Source organism: Hyla sarda, unplaced genomic scaffold (genome assembly GCF_029499605.1).
Source record: "Hyla sarda isolate aHylSar1 unplaced genomic scaffold, aHylSar1.hap1 scaffold_1344, whole genome shotgun sequence".
In the NCBI taxonomy this organism is placed as follows: Eukaryota; Metazoa; Chordata; class Amphibia; order Anura; family Hylidae; genus Hyla; species Hyla sarda.
The window spans coordinates 82,038-98,512 of record NW_026607970.1 but is presented as its reverse complement, the minus strand read 5'-3'; the positions used below and the strand labels follow the sequence as shown (position 1 = coordinate 98,512).

The following is a 16,475-nucleotide window of genomic DNA, read 5'->3' as shown; positions in this document are numbered from 1 at the left end:
TTATTTGACAACCTATGGCGGTGATGGTTCTGCTCAGGCAGAGCAGTGCTGATGCTCCTCATAAAGCTGTCGCTGCTGTGAAGGTTCTAGGTGACATCACAAATCCCTATGGTTACATACACAACAAAGCTGGGTTGTTGTTGTTTACACTCTGCAAGGCCTGTGGAAGTGAGTGACATCATAGCACTGTAGTTCTGAGGGTTCTAGATGGATGCAACAATCTCCTGTTGCTTCTATGAAGGCCATAATAGACGACATCACCAAACAGCTCCATAGTCACATACACAGCAAAGGAGAGATGTTGTTTACACCTAGTGATGTCAGTGGTATTGAGTGACATCACAGCACAGTGCTAAGGCTCCTGGGCCTGGACACAGCAGCGGCTGCAATATCTCAACGGAGAATACGTTTATATATATGTGTGTGTGTGCGCGTATATATATATATATATATATATATATATATATATATATTTCTCCGCCGAAATCACTTTTAAACCCATTTCCACCTTTTTTTCCCTTCTCTTCCTCTTACTTTTTTTTCACGTTTTTTTACGTTTTTCTCCTTTTCGCCTCTTTTCTGGGCGTATTATTCTTCTTTTTCTTCTTTTTTTTCGTCTAATGCATACCCCATCAGTGCAGCAATGCTTATTCAATACCGCCAGCAGATGGAGACACTGGGGGATAATTTTCTAAGGATTTATACTGATTTTTCCTGTCTGAATTTGTCGCACAGAAAGTTGCAGGCCAAATATGTGTGACATTTCTGCGACTTTAGCTTCTAGAGCATTTTTACAACATTATACATAGGTGCTGAATACATAAAAAGCGACTGTTCAGCGACAGACAAGTCGCATCGGCTGAAAGTAGGCCAGAATGTCAGTCCATGTTGGAGCAGGTTTAGATACAGTCTAAAGCATAGATCTCAAAGTCTGTGCACAGAATTTAGCAAGGGCCTCGCACCTTCTGATGCATCAGGTAGGTGCACAATAGCATAGCCTAACCCTCTGTACTTTGGTCTATATTGATGCGGGACATAGACAGCCAGCTGATGACCAATCCATTAGTGCAATGGATGGCTGGAAGCATTTGTCTTTGCCTTTGCAATACCACAGAAGCAATGCATGGTCAATGTACAGCAATGACACACCTGTGTGAACAGCCAGGAGACCCCCCCCCCCCATGTTATGTTACATAGTTACATAGTTAGTACGGTCGAAAAAAGACATATGTCCATCAAGTTCAACCAGGGAATTAAGGGGTAGGGGTGTGGCGCGATATTGGGGAAGGGATGAGATTTTATATTTCTTCATAAGCATTAATCTTATTTTGTCAATTAGGAACATTCAGCACCCACCCGCTATCAAGGCAGCTGCCTATCATGTCATGCCCTACCTGCACAGGTGTGCTGGCTACTCAAATGATCCAATTAAGGAGGCCATTTAGTCAGCAGCAGCAGAAGTCCTGTGCCTGGACGCTCCAACAGCGGCCAGACACAAGCAGAAGCAGAAGCAGCAGCAGCACCACCTTTTGTTTTTTGGCTGCAGCAGCAGCAGCAGCAAGGCCCACAGGGCTGGCTAGCTGGCTAGCCAGCAAGCAGGTAGCAATGAAAGTAGGAATCTTTCTTTTTAACCCTGTAAGGGGGTGGTGCACTGTACCCGAAGATACTGCCATATCGGGTCAATGCATAGGGCGACGGAAGCAAGCTTCGAAATCGGCCCCCGTTCTCAAAAATCCATTTAATATATGGTCCCCAGATAGGGGACGTATCAGATATTAAACTGATAAGAACAGATACTACACTTGATCTTAGCCAAAAGGCCGAGAAGCGATAACCGTGAAAGGGGCGGGCCCAACAAGGTCCCCTTCATGGGCACTATCACTGCTTGCTGTCAGGGAGGCTGCCAGACAATTTTCCATGCACACTCTGGGCTGGGGGGCAGTCAACCACCAGTACACACAGCAGAACCTAAACCCATACCATTATTGCTAAGCAGCAAGACAGGGGCCCATTGCACTCCCACGGGGCCTTTTTAAATGCAATCCATAACCCGGATTTGCCAGGAACCCTTCTTACTCCTCCTACTTGCATGTGACACTGGGCTTAGGATCTGCATAGGAAACACACACACAAGCACACACCTACCTTTGTTGCCTGCAGATGCCTCCTTGGCTGTCCCCAAACGGTATCAAACCAACACCCACGGGAAGCTGTAAGCATAGAGGACATGCCTGCACCCCATTGGACTTACCTGTGTGGGTTAAACCCGGGTTATTTGACAACCTATGGCGGTGATGGTTCTGCTCAGGCAGAGCAGTGCTGATGCTCCTCATAAAGCTGTCGCTGCTGTGAAGGTTCTAGGTGACATCACAAATCCCTATGGTTACATACACAACAAAGCTGGGTTGTTGTTGTTTACACTCTGCAAGGCCTGTGGAAGTGAGTGACATCATAGCACTGTAGTTCTGAGGGTTCTAGATGGATGCAACAATCTCCTGTTGCTTCTATGAAGGCCATAATAGACGACATCACCAAACAGCTCCATAGTCACATACACAGCAAAGGAGAGATGTTGTTTACACCTAGTGATGTCAGTGGTATTGAGTGACATCACAGCACAGTGCTAAGGCTCCTGGGCCTGGACACAGCAGCGGCTGCAATATCTCAACGGAGAATACGTTTATATATATGTGTGTGTGTGCGCGTATATATATATATATATATATATATATATATATATATATATTTCTCCGCCGAAATCACTTTTAAACCCATTTCCACCTTTTTTTCCCTTCTCTTCCTCTTACTTTTTTTTCACGTTTTTTTACGTTTTTCTCCTTTTCGCCTCTTTTCTGGGCGTATTATTCTTCTTTTTCTTCTTTTTTTTCGTCTAATGCATACCCCATCAGTGCAGCAATGCTTATTCAATACCGCCAGCAGATGGAGACACTGGGGGATAATTTTCTAAGGATTTATACTGATTTTTCCTGTCTGAATTTGTCGCACAGAAAGTTGCAGGCCAAATATGTGTGACATTTCTGCGACTTTAGCTTCTAGAGCATTTTTACAACATTATACATAGGTGCTGAATACATAAAAAGCGACTGTTCAGCGACAGACAAGTCGCATCGGCTGAAAGTAGGCCAGAATGTCAGTCCATGTTGGAGCAGGTTTAGATACAGTCTAAAGCATAGATCTCAAAGTCTGTGCACAGAATTTAGCAAGGGCCTCGCACCTTCTGATGCATCAGGTAGGTGCACAATAGCATAGCCTAACCCTCTGTACTTTGGTCTATATTGATGCGGGACATAGACAGCCAGCTGATGACCAATCCATTAGTGCAATGGATGGCTGGAAGCATTTGTCTTTGCCTTTGCAATACCACAGAAGCAATGCATGGTCAATGTACAGCAATGACACACCTGTGTGAACAGCCAGGAGACCCCCCCCCCCCATGTTATGTTACATAGTTACATAGTTAGTACGGTCGAAAAAAGACATATGTCCATCAAGTTCAACCAGGGAATTAAGGGGTAGGGGTGTGGCGCGATATTGGGGAAGGGATGAGATTTTATATTTCTTCATAAGCATTAATCTTATTTTGTCAATTAGGAACATTCAGCACCCACCCGCTATCAAGGCAGCTGCCTATCATGTCATGCCCTACCTGCACAGGTGTGCTGGCTACTCAAATGATCCAATTAAGGAGGCCATTTAGTCAGCAGCAGCAGAAGTCCTGTGCCTGGACGCTCCAACAGCGGCCAGACACAAGCAGAAGCAGAAGCAGCAGCAGCACCACCTTTTGTTTTTTGGCTGCAGCAGCAGCAGCAGCAAGGCCCACAGGGCTGGCTAGCTGGCTAGCCAGCAAGCAGGTAGCAATGAAAGTAGGAATCTTTCTTTTTAACCCTGTAAGGGGGTGGTGCACTGTACCCGAAGATACTGCCATATCGGGTCAATGCATAGGGCGACGGAAGCAAGCTTCGAAATCGGCCCCCGTTCTCAAAAATCCATTTAATATATGGTCCCCAGATAGGGGACGTATCAGATATTAAACTGATAAGAACAGATACTACACTTGATCTTAGCCAAAAGGCCGAGAAGCGATAACCGTGAAAGGGGCGGGCCCAACAAGGTCCCCTTCATGGGCACTATCACTGCTTGCTGTCAGGGAGGCTGCCAGACAATTTTCCATGCACACTCTGGGCTGGGGGGCAGTCAACCACCAGTACACACAGCAGAACCTAAACCCATACCATTATTGCTAAGCAGCAAGACAGGGGCCCATTGCACTCCCACGGGGCCTTTTTAAATGCAATCCATAACCCGGATTTGCCAGGAACCCTTCTTACTCCTCCTACTTGCATGTGACACTGGGCTTAGGATCTGCATAGGAAACACACACACAAGCACACACCTACCTTTGTTGCCTGCAGATGCCTCCTTGGCTGTCCCCAAACGGTATCAAACCAACACCCACGGGAAGCTGTAAGCATAGAGGACATGCCTGCACCCCATTGGACTTACCTGTGTGGGTTAAACCCGGGTTATTTGACAACCTATGGCGGTGATGGTTCTGCTCAGGCAGAGCAGTGCTGATGCTCCTCATAAAGCTGTCGCTGCTGTGAAGGTTCTAGGTGACATCACAAATCCCTATGGTTACATACACAACAAAGCTGGGTTGTTGTTGTTTACACTCTGCAAGGCCTGTGGAAGTGAGTGACATCATAGCACTGTAGTTCTGAGGGTTCTAGATGGATGCAACAATCTCCTGTTGCTTCTATGAAGGCCATAATAGACGACATCACCAGACAGCTCCATAGTCACATACACAGCAAAGGAGAGATGTTGTTTACACCTAGTGATGTCAGTGGTATTGAGTGACATCACAGCACAGTGCTAAGGCTCCTGGGCCTGGACACAGCAGCGGCTGCAATATCTCAACGGAGAATACGTTTATATATATGTGTGTGTGTGCGCGTATATATATATATATATATATATATATATATATATATATATATATTTCTCCGCCGAAATCACTTTTAAACCCATTTCCACCTTTTTTTCCCTTCTCTTCCTCTTACTTTTTTTTCACGTTTTTTTACGTTTTTCTCCTTTTCGCCTCTTTTCTGGGCGTATTATTCTTCTTTTTCTTCTTTTTTTTCGTCTAATGCATACCCCATCAGTGCAGCAATGCTTATTCAATACCGCCAGCAGATGGAGACACTGGGGGATAATTTTCTAAGGATTTATACTGATTTTTCCTGTCTGAATTTGTCGCACAGAAAGTTGCAGGCCAAATATGTGTGACATTTCTGCGACTTTAGCTTCTAGAGCATTTTTACAACATTATACATAGGTGCTGAATACATAAAAAGCGACTGTTCAGCGACAGACAAGTCGCATCGGCTGAAAGTAGGCCAGAATGTCAGTCCATGTTGGAGCAGGTTTAGATACAGTCTAAAGCATAGATCTCAAAGTCTGTGCACAGAATTTAGCAAGGGCCTCGCACCTTCTGATGCATCAGGTAGGTGCACAATAGCATAGCCTAACCCTCTGTACTTTGGTCTATATTGATGCGGGACATAGACAGCCAGCTGATGACCAATCCATTAGTGCAATGGATGGCTGGAAGCATTTGTCTTTGCCTTTGCAATACCACAGAAGCAATGCATGGTCAATGTACAGCAATGACACACCTGTGTGAACAGCCAGGAGACCCCCCCCCCCCCATGTTATGTTACATAGTTACATAGTTAGTACGGTCGAAAAAAGACATATGTCCATCAAGTTCAACCAGGGAATTAAGGGGTAGGGGTGTGGCGCGATATTGGGGAAGGGATGAGATTTTATATTTCTTCATAAGCATTAATCTTATTTTGTCAATTAGGAACATTCAGCACCCACCCGCTATCAAGGCAGCTGCCTATCATGTCATGCCCTACCTGCACAGGTGTGCTGGCTACTCAAATGATCCAATTAAGGAGGCCATTTAGTCAGCAGCAGCAGAAGTCCTGTGCCTGGACGCTCCAACAGCGGCCAGACACAAGCAGAAGCAGAAGCAGCAGCAGCACCACCTTTTGTTTTTTGGCTGCAGCAGCAGCAGCAGCAAGGCCCACAGGGCTGGCTAGCTGGCTAGCCAGCAAGCAGGTAGCAATGAAAGTAGGAATCTTTCTTTTTAACCCTGTAAGGGGGTGGTGCACTGTACCCGAAGATACTGCCATATCGGGTCAATGCATAGGGCGACGGAAGCAAGCTTCGAAATCGGCCCCCGTTCTCAAAAATCCATTTAATATATGGTCCCCAGATAGGGGACGTATCAGATATTAAACTGATAAGAACAGATACTACACTTGATCTTAGCCAAAAGGCCGAGAAGCGATAACCGTGAAAGGGGCGGGCCCAACAAGGTCCCCTTCATGGGCACTATCACTGCTTGCTGTCAGGGAGGCTGCCAGACAATTTTCCATGCACACTCTGGGCTGGGGGGCAGTCAACCACCAGTACACACAGCAGAACCTAAACCCATACCATTATTGCTAAGCAGCAAGACAGGGGCCCATTGCACTCCCACGGGGCCTTTTTAAATGCAATCCATAACCCGGATTTGCCAGGAACCCTTCTTACTCCTCCTACTTGCATGTGACACTGGGCTTAGGATCTGCATAGGAAACACACACACAAGCACACACCTACCTTTGTTGCCTGCAGATGCCTCCTTGGCTGTCCCCAAACGGTATCAAACCAACACCCACGGGAAGCTGTAAGCATAGAGGACATGCCTGCACCCCATTGGACTTACCTGTGTGGGTTAAACCCGGGTTATTTGACAACCTATGGCGGTGATGGTTCTGCTCAGGCAGAGCAGTGCTGATGCTCCTCATAAAGCTGTCGCTGCTGTGAAGGTTCTAGGTGACATCACAAATCCCTATGGTTACATACACAACAAAGCTGGGTTGTTGTTGTTTACACTCTGCAAGGCCTGTGGAAGTGAGTGACATCATAGCACTGTAGTTCTGAGGGTTCTAGATGGATGCAACAATCTCCTGTTGCTTCTATGAAGGCCATAATAGACGACATCACCAAACAGCTCCATAGTCACATACACAGCAAAGGAGAGATGTTGTTTACACCTAGTGATGTCAGTGGTATTGAGTGACATCACAGCACAGTGCTAAGGCTCCTGGGCCTGGACACAGCAGCGGCTGCAATATCTCAACGGAGAATACGTTTATATATATGTGTGTGTGTGCGCGTATATATATATATATATATATATATATATATATATATATATTTCTCCGCCGAAATCACTTTTAAACCCATTTCCACCTTTTTTTCCCTTCTCTTCCTCTTACTTTTTTTTCACGTTTTTTTACGTTTTTCTCCTTTTCGCCTCTTTTCTGGGCGTATTATTCTTCTTTTTCTTCTTTTTTTTCGTCTAATGCATACCCCATCAGTGCAGCAATGCTTATTCAATACCGCCAGCAGATGGAGACACTGGGGGATAATTTTCTAAGGATTTATACTGATTTTTCCTGTCTGAATTTGTCGCACAGAAAGTTGCAGGCCAAATATGTGTGACATTTCTGCGACTTTAGCTTCTAGAGCATTTTTACAACATTATACATAGGTGCTGAATACATAAAAAGCGACTGTTCAGCGACAGACAAGTCGCATCGGCTGAAAGTAGGCCAGAATGTCAGTCCATGTTGGAGCAGGTTTAGATACAGTCTAAAGCATAGATCTCAAAGTCTGTGCACAGAATTTAGCAAGGGCCTCGCACCTTCTGATGCATCAGGTAGGTGCACAATAGCATAGCCTAACCCTCTGTACTTTGGTCTATATTGATGCGGGACATAGACAGCCAGCTGATGACCAATCCATTAGTGCAATGGATGGCTGGAAGCATTTGTCTTTGCCTTTGCAATACCACAGAAGCAATGCATGGTCAATGTACAGCAATGACACACCTGTGTGAACAGCCAGGAGACCCCCCCCCCCCATGTTATGTTACATAGTTACATAGTTAGTACGGTCGAAAAAAGACATATGTCCATCAAGTTCAACCAGGGAATTAAGGGGTAGGGGTGTGGCGCGATATTGGGGAAGGGATGAGATTTTATATTTCTTCATAAGCATTAATCTTATTTTGTCAATTAGGAACATTCAGCACCCACCCGCTATCAAGGCAGCTGCCTATCATGTCATGCCCTACCTGCACAGGTGTGCTGGCTACTCAAATGATCCAATTAAGGAGGCCATTTAGTCAGCAGCAGCAGAAGTCCTGTGCCTGGACGCTCCAACAGCGGCCAGACACAAGCAGAAGCAGAAGCAGCAGCAGCACCACCTTTTGTTTTTTGGCAGCAGCAGCAGCAGCAGCAAGGCCCACAGGGCTGGCTAGCTGGCTAGCCAGCAAGCAGGTAGCAATGAAAGTAGGAATCTTTCTTTTTAACCCTGTAAGGGGGTGGTGCACTGTACCCGAAGATACTGCCATATCGGGTCAATGCATAGGGCGACGGAAGCAAGCTTCGAAATCGGCCCCCGTTCTCAAAAATCCATTTAATATATGGTCCCCAGATAGGGGACGTATCAGATATTAAACTGATAAGAACAGATACTACACTTGATCTTAGCCAAAAGGCCGAGAAGCGATAACCGTGAAAGGGGCGGGCCCAACAAGGTCCCCTTCATGGGCACTATCACTGCTTGCTGTCAGGGAGGCTGCCAGACAATTTTCCATGCACACTCTGGGCTGGGGGGCAGTCAACCACCAGTACACACAGCAGAACCTAAACCCATACCATTATTGCTAAGCAGCAAGACAGGGGCCCATTGCACTCCCACGGGGCCTTTTTAAATGCAATCCATAACCCGGATTTGCCAGGAACCCTTCTTACTCCTCCTACTTGCATGTGACACTGGGCTTAGGATCTGCATAGGAAACACACACACAAGCACACACCTACCTTTGTTGCCTGCAGATGCCTCCTTGGCTGTCCCCAAACGGTATCAAACCAACACCCACGGGAAGCTGTAAGCATAGAGGACATGCCTGCACCCCATTGGACTTACCTGTGTGGGTTAAACCCGGGTTATTTGACAACCTATGGCGGTGATGGTTCTGCTCAGGCAGAGCAGTGCTGATGCTCCTCATAAAGCTGTCGCTGCTGTGAAGGTTCTAGGTGACATCACAAATCCCTATGGTTACATACACAACAAAGCTGGGTTGTTGTTGTTTACACTCTGCAAGGCCTGTGGAAGTGAGTGACATCATAGCACTGTAGTTCTGAGGGTTCTAGATGGATGCAACAATCTCCTGTTGCTTCTATGAAGGCCATAATAGACGACATCACCAAACAGCTCCATAGTCACATACACAGCAAAGGAGAGATGTTGTTTACACCTAGTGATGTCAGTGGTATTGAGTGACATCACAGCACAGTGCTAAGGCTCCTGGGCCTGGACACAGCAGCGGCTGCAATATCTCAACGGAGAATACGTTATATATATATGTGTGTGTGTGCGCGTATATATATATATATATATATATATATATATATATATATATATATTTCTCCGCCGAAATCACTTTTAAACCCATTTCCACCTTTTTTTCCCTTCTCTTCCTCTTACTTTTTTTTCACGTTTTTTTACGTTTTTCTCCTTTTCGCCTCTTTTCTGGGCGTATTATTCTTCTTTTTCTTCTTTTTTTTCGTCTAATGCATACCCCATCAGTGCAGCAATGCTTATTCAATACCGCCAGCAGATGGAGACACTGGGGGATAATTTTCTAAGGATTTATACTGATTTTTCCTGTCTGAATTTGTCGCACAGAAAGTTGCAGGCCAAATATGTGTGACATTTCTGCGACTTTAGCTTCTAGAGCATTTTTACAACATTATACATAGGTGCTGAATACATAAAAAGCGACTGTTCAGCGACAGACAAGTCGCATCGGCTGAAAGTAGGCCAGAATGTCAGTCCATGTTGGAGCAGGTTTAGATACAGTCTAAAGCATAGATCTCAAAGTCTGTGCACAGAATTTAGCAAGGGCCTCGCACCTTCTGATGCATCAGGTAGGTGCACAATAGCATAGCCTAACCCTCTGTACTTTGGTCTATATTGATGCGGGACATAGACAGCCAGCTGATGACCAATCCATTAGTGCAATGGATGGCTGGAAGCATTTGTCTTTGCCTTTGCAATACCACAGAAGCAATGCATGGTCAATGTACAGCAATGACACACCTGTGTGAACAGCCAGGAGACCCCCCCCCCCATGTTATGTTACATAGTTACATAGTTAGTACGGTCGAAAAAAGACATATGTCCATCAAGTTCAACCAGGGAATTAAGGGGTAGGGGTGTGGCGCGATATTGGGGAAGGGATGAGATTTTATATTTCTTCATAAGCATTAATCTTATTTTGTCAATTAGGAACATTCAGCACCCACCCGCTATCAAGGCAGCTGCCTATCATGTCATGCCCTACCTGCACAGGTGTGCTGGCTACTCAAATGATCCAATTAAGGAGGCCATTTAGTCAGCAGCAGCAGAAGTCCTGTGCCTGGACGCTCCAACAGCGGCCAGACACAAGCAGAAGCAGAAGCAGCAGCAGCACCACCTTTTGTTTTTTGGCTGCAGCAGCAGCAGCAGCAAGGCCCACAGGGCTGGCTAGCTGGCTAGCCAGCAAGCAGGTAGCAATGAAAGTAGGAATCTTTCTTTTTAACCCTGTAAGGGGGTGGTGCACTGTACCCGAAGATACTGCCATATCGGGTCAATGCATAGGGCGACGGAAGCAAGCTTCGAAATCGGCCCCCGTTCTCAAAAATCCATTTAATATATGGTCCCCAGATAGGGGACATATCAGATATTAAACTGATAAGAACAGATACTACACTTGATCTTAGCCAAAAGGCCGAGAAGCGATAACCGTGAAAGGGGCGGGCCCAACAAGGTCCCCTTCATGGGCACTATCACTGCTTGCTGTCAGGGAGGCTGCCAGACAATTTTCCATGCACACTCTGGGCTGGGGGGCAGTCAACCACCAGTACACACAGCAGAACCTAAACCCATACCATTATTGCTAAGCAGCAAGACAGGGGCCCATTGCACTCCCACGGGGCCTTTTTAAATGCAATCCATAACCCGGATTTGCCAGGAACCCTTCTTACTCCTCCTACTTGCATGTGACACTGGGCTTAGGATCTGCATAGGAAACACACACACAAGCACACACCTACCTTTGTTGCCTGCAGATGCCTCCTTGGCTGTCCCCAAACGGTATCAAACCAACACCCACGGGAAGCTGTAAGCATAGAGGACATGCCTGCACCCCATTGGACTTACCTGTGTGGGTTAAACCCGGGTTATTTGACAACCTATGGCGGTGATGGTTCTGCTCAGGCAGAGCAGTGCTGATGCTCCTCATAAAGCTGTCGCTGCTGTGAAGGTTCTAGGTGACATCACAAATCCCTATGGTTACATAGACAACAAAGCTGGGTTGTTGTTGTTTACACTCTGCAAGGCCTGTGGAAGTGAGTGACATCATAGCACTGTAGTTCTGAGGGTTCTAGATGGATGCAACAATCTCCTGTTGCTTCTATGAAGGCCATAATAGACGACATCACCAAACAGCTCCATAGTCACATACACAGCAAAGGAGAGATGTTGTTTACACCTAGTGATGTCAGTGGTATTGAGTGACATCACAGCACAGTGCTAAGGCTCCTGGGCCTGGACACAGCAGCGGCTGCAATATCTCAACGGAGAATACGTTTATATATATGTGTGTGTGTGCGCGTATATATATATATATATATATATATATATATATTTCTCCGCCGAAATCACTTTTAAACCCATTTCCACCTTTTTTTCCCTTCTCTTCCTCTTACTTTTTTTTCACGTTTTTTTACGTTTTTCTCCTTTTCGCCTCTTTTCTGGGCGTATTATTCTTCTTTTTCTTCTTTTTTTTCGTCTAATGCATACCCCATCAGTGCAGCAATGCTTATTCAATACCGCCAGCAGATGGAGACACTGGGGGATAATTTTCTAAGGATTTATACTGATTTTTCCTGTCTGAATTTGTCGCACAGAAAGTTGCAGGCCAAATATGTGTGACATTTCTGCGACTTTAGCTTCTAGAGCATTTTTACAACATTATACATAGGTGCTGAATACATAAAAAGCGACTGTTCAGCGACAGACAAGTCGCATCGGCTGAAAGTAGGCCAGAATGTCAGTCCATGTTGGAGCAGGTTTAGATACAGTCTAAAGCATAGATCTCAAAGTCTGTGCACAGAATTTAGCAAGGGCCTCGCACCTTCTGATGCATCAGGTAGGTGCACAATAGCATAGCCTAACCCTCTGTACTTTGGTCTATATTGATGCGGGACATAGACAGCCAGCTGATGACCAATCCATTAGTGCAATGGATGGCTGGAAGCATTTGTCTTTGCCTTTGCAATACCACAGAAGCAATGCATGGTCAATGTACAGCAATGACACACCTGTGTGAACAGCCAGGAGACCCCCCCCCCCATGTTATGTTACATAGTTACATAGTTAGTACGGTCGAAAAAAGACATATGTCCATCAAGTTCAACCAGGGAATTAAGGGGTAGGGGTGTGGCGCGATATTGGGGAAGGGATGAGATTTTATATTTCTTCATAAGCATTAATCTTATTTTGTCAATTAGGAACATTCAGCACCCACCCGCTATCAAGGCAGCTGCCTATCATGTCATGCCCTACCTGCACAGGTGTGCTGGCTACTCAAATGATCCAATTAAGGAGGCCATTTAGTCAGCAGCAGCAGAAGTCCTGTGCCTGGACGCTCCAACAGCGGCCAGACACAAGCAGAAGCAGAAGCAGCAGCAGCACCACCTTTTGTTTTTTGGCTGCAGCAGCAGCAGCAGCAAGGCCCACAGGGCTGGCTAGCTGGCTAGCCAGCAAGCAGGTAGCAATGAAAGTAGGAATCTTTCTTTTTAACCCTGTAAGGGGGTGGTGCACTGTACCCGAAGATACTGCCATATCGGGTCAATGCATAGGGCGACGGAAGCAAGCTTCGAAATCGGCCCCCGTTCTCAAAAATCCATTTAATATATGGTCCCCAGATAGGGGACGTATCAGATATTAAACTGATAAGAACAGATACTACACTTGATCTTAGCCAAAAGGCCGAGAAGCGATAACCGTGAAAGGGGCGGGCCCAACAAGGTCCCCTTCATGGGCACTATCACTGCTTGCTGTCAGGGAGGCTGCCAGACAATTTTCCATGCACACTCTGGGCTGGGGGGCAGTCAACCACCAGTACACACAGCAGAACCTAAACCCATACCATTATTGCTAAGCAGCAAGACAGGGGCCCATTGCACTCCCACGGGGCCTTTTTAAATGCAATCCATAACCCGGATTTGCCAGGAACCCTTCTTACTCCTCCTACTTGCATGTGACACTGGGCTTAGGATCTGCATAGGAAACACACACACAAGCACACACCTACCTTTGTTGCCTGCAGATGCCTCCTTGGCTGTCCCCAAACGGTATCAAACCAACACCCACGGGAAGCTGTAAGCATAGAGGACATGCCTGCACCCCATTGGACTTACCTGTGTGGGTTAAACCCGGGTTATTTGACAACCTATGGCGGTGATGGTTCTGCTCAGGCAGAGCAGTGCTGATGCTCCTCATAAAGCTGTCGCTGCTGTGAAGGTTCTAGGTGACATCACAAATCCCTATGGTTACATACACAACAAAGCTGGGTTGTTGTTGTTTACACTCTGCAAGGCCTGTGGAAGTGAGTGACATCATAGCACTGTAGTTCTGAGGGTTCTAGATGGATGCAACAATCTCCTGTTGCTTCTATGAAGGCCATAATAGACGACATCACCAAACAGCTCCATAGTCACATACACAGCAAAGGAGAGATGTTGTTTACACCTAGTGATGTCAGTGGTATTGAGTGACATCACAGCACAGTGCTAAGGCTCCTGGGCCTGGACACAGCAGCGGCTGCAATATCTCAACGGAGAATACGTTTATATATATGTGTGTGTGTGCGCGTATATATATATATATATATATATATATATATATATATATATATATTTCTCCGCCGAAATCACTTTTAAACCCATTTCCACCTTTTTTTCCCTTCTCTTCCTCTTACTTTTTTTTCACGTTTTTTTACGTTTTTCTCCTTTTCGCCTCTTTTCTGGGCGTATTATTCTTCTTTTTCTTCTTTTTTTTCGTCTAATGCATACCCCATCAGTGCAGCAATGCTTATTCAATACCGCCAGCAGATGGAGACACTGGGGGATAATTTTCTAAGGATTTATACTGATTTTTCCTGTCTGAATTTGTCGCACAGAAAGTTGCAGGCCAAATATGTGTGACATTTCTGCGACTTTAGCTTCTAGAGCATTTTTACAACATTATACATAGGTGCTGAATACATAAAAAGCGACTGTTCAGCGACAGACAAGTCGCATCGGCTGAAAGTAGGCCAGAATGTCAGTCCATGTTGGAGCAGGTTTAGATACAGTCTAAAGCATAGATCTCAAAGTCTGTGCACAGAATTTAGCAAGGGCCTCGCACCTTCTGATGCATCAGGTAGGTGCACAATAGCATAGCCTAACCCTCTGTACTTTGGTCTATATTGATGCGGGACATAGACAGCCAGCTGATGACCAATCCATTAGTGCAATGGATGGCTGGAAGCATTTGTCTTTGCCTTTGCAATACCACAGAAGCAATGCATGGTCAATGTACAGCAATGACACACCTGTGTGAACAGCCAGGAGACCCCCCCCCCCCCCATGTTATGTTACATAGTTACATAGTTAGTACGGTCGAAAAAAGACATATGTCCATCAAGTTCAACCAGGGAATTAAGGGGTAGGGGTGTGGCGCGATATTGGGGAAGGGATGAGATTTTATATTTCTTCATAAGCATTAATCTTATTTTGTCAATTAGGAACATTCAGCACCCACCCGCTATCAAGGCAGCTGCCTATCATGTCATGCCCTACCTGCACAGGTGTGCTGGCTACTCAAATGATCCAATTAAGGAGGCCATTTAGTCAGCAGCAGCAGAAGTCCTGTGCCTGGACGCTCCAACAGCGGCCAGACACAAGCAGAAGCAGAAGCAGCAGCAGCACCACCTTTTGTTTTTTGGCTGCAGCAGCAGCAGCAGCAAGGCCCACAGGGCTGGCTAGCTGGCTAGCCAGCAAGCAGGTAGCAATGAAAGTAGGAATCTTTCTTTTTAACCCTGTAAGGGGGTGGTGCACTGTACCCGAAGATACTGCCATATCGGGTCAATGCATAGGGCGACGGAAGCAAGCTTCGAAATCGGCCCCCGTTCTCAAAAATCCATTTAATATATGGTCCCCAGATAGGGGACGTATCAGATATTAAACTGATAAGAACAGATACTACACTTGATCTTAGCCAAAAGGCCGAGAAGCGATAACCGTGAAAGGGGCGGGCCCAACAAGGTCCCCTTCATGGGCACTATCACTGCTTGCTGTCAGGGAGGCTGCCAGACAATTTTCCATGCACACTCTGGGCTGGGGGGCAGTCAACCACCAGTACACACAGCAGAACCTAAACCCATACCATTATTGCTAAGCAGCAAGACAGGGGCCCATTGCACTCCCACGGGGCCTTTTTAAATGCAATCCATAACCCGGATTTGCCAGGAACCCTTCTTACTCCTCCTACTTGCATGTGACACTGGGCTTAGGATCTGCATAGGAAACACACACACAAGCACACACCTACCTTTGTTGCCTGCAGATGCCTCCTTGGCTGTCCCCAAACGGTATCAAACCAACACCCACGGGAAGCTGTAAGCATAGAGGACATGCCTGCACCCCATTGGACTTACCTGTGTGGGTTAAACCCGGGTTATTTGACAACCTATGGCGGTGATGGTTCTGCTCAGGCAGAGCAGTGCTGATGCTCCTCATAAAGCTGTCGCTGCTGTGAAGGTTCTAGGTGACATCACAAATCCCTATGGTTACATACACAACAAAGCTGGGTTGTTGTTGTTTACACTCTGCAAGGCCTGTGGAAGTGAGTGACATCATAGCACTGTAGTTCTGAGGGTTCTAGATGGATGCAACAATCTCCTGTTGCTTCTATGAAGGCCATAATAGACGACATCACCAAACAGCTCCATAGTCACATACACAGCAAAGGAGAGATGTTGTTTACACCTAGTGATGTCAGTGGTATTGAGTGACATCACAGCACAGTGCTAAGGCTCCTGGGCCTGGACACAGCAGCGGCTGCAATATCTCAACGGAGAATACGTTTATATATATGTGTGTGTGTGCGCGTATATATATATATATATATATATATATATATATATATATATATATTTCTCCGCCGAAATCACTTTTAAACCCATTTCCACCTTTTTTTCCCTTCTCTTCCTCTTACTTTTTTTTCACGTTTTTTTA

The 16,475-nt window shown here is 46.0% G+C and overlaps 7 non-coding genes across 7 annotated transcripts; all 7 read right to left on the bottom strand.

Annotated features, from left to right (window-relative positions):
- Positions 1-1,641: 1,641 nt before the first annotated feature.
- On the bottom strand, positions 1,642-1,832 carry LOC130305933 (U2 spliceosomal RNA). Its single transcript, XR_008855348.1, has one exon. It is a non-coding gene; the product is annotated as a U2 spliceosomal RNA (small nuclear RNA).
- Positions 1,833-3,914: 2,082 nt separating this feature from the next.
- Positions 3,915-4,105, bottom strand: LOC130305931 (U2 spliceosomal RNA). Its single transcript, XR_008855346.1, has one exon. It is a non-coding gene; the product is annotated as a U2 spliceosomal RNA (small nuclear RNA).
- Positions 4,106-6,192: 2,087 nt separating this feature from the next.
- On the bottom strand, positions 6,193-6,383 carry LOC130305930 (U2 spliceosomal RNA). The gene has a single exon (XR_008855345.1). It is a non-coding gene; the product is annotated as a U2 spliceosomal RNA (small nuclear RNA).
- A 2,082-nt stretch (positions 6,384-8,465) lies between these two features.
- Positions 8,466-8,656, bottom strand: LOC130305929 (U2 spliceosomal RNA). Its single transcript, XR_008855344.1, has one exon. It is a non-coding gene; the product is annotated as a U2 spliceosomal RNA (small nuclear RNA).
- Positions 8,657-10,742: 2,086 nt separating this feature from the next.
- LOC130305910 (U2 spliceosomal RNA) lies at positions 10,743-10,933 on the bottom strand. Its single transcript, XR_008855325.1, has one exon. It is a non-coding gene; the product is annotated as a U2 spliceosomal RNA (small nuclear RNA).
- A 2,073-nt stretch (positions 10,934-13,006) lies between these two features.
- Positions 13,007-13,197, bottom strand: LOC130305928 (U2 spliceosomal RNA). Its single transcript, XR_008855343.1, has one exon. It is a non-coding gene; the product is annotated as a U2 spliceosomal RNA (small nuclear RNA).
- Positions 13,198-15,285: 2,088 nt separating this feature from the next.
- On the bottom strand, positions 15,286-15,476 carry LOC130305927 (U2 spliceosomal RNA). Its single transcript, XR_008855342.1, has one exon. It is a non-coding gene; the product is annotated as a U2 spliceosomal RNA (small nuclear RNA).
- Between the last annotated feature and the right edge of the window lie 999 nt (positions 15,477-16,475).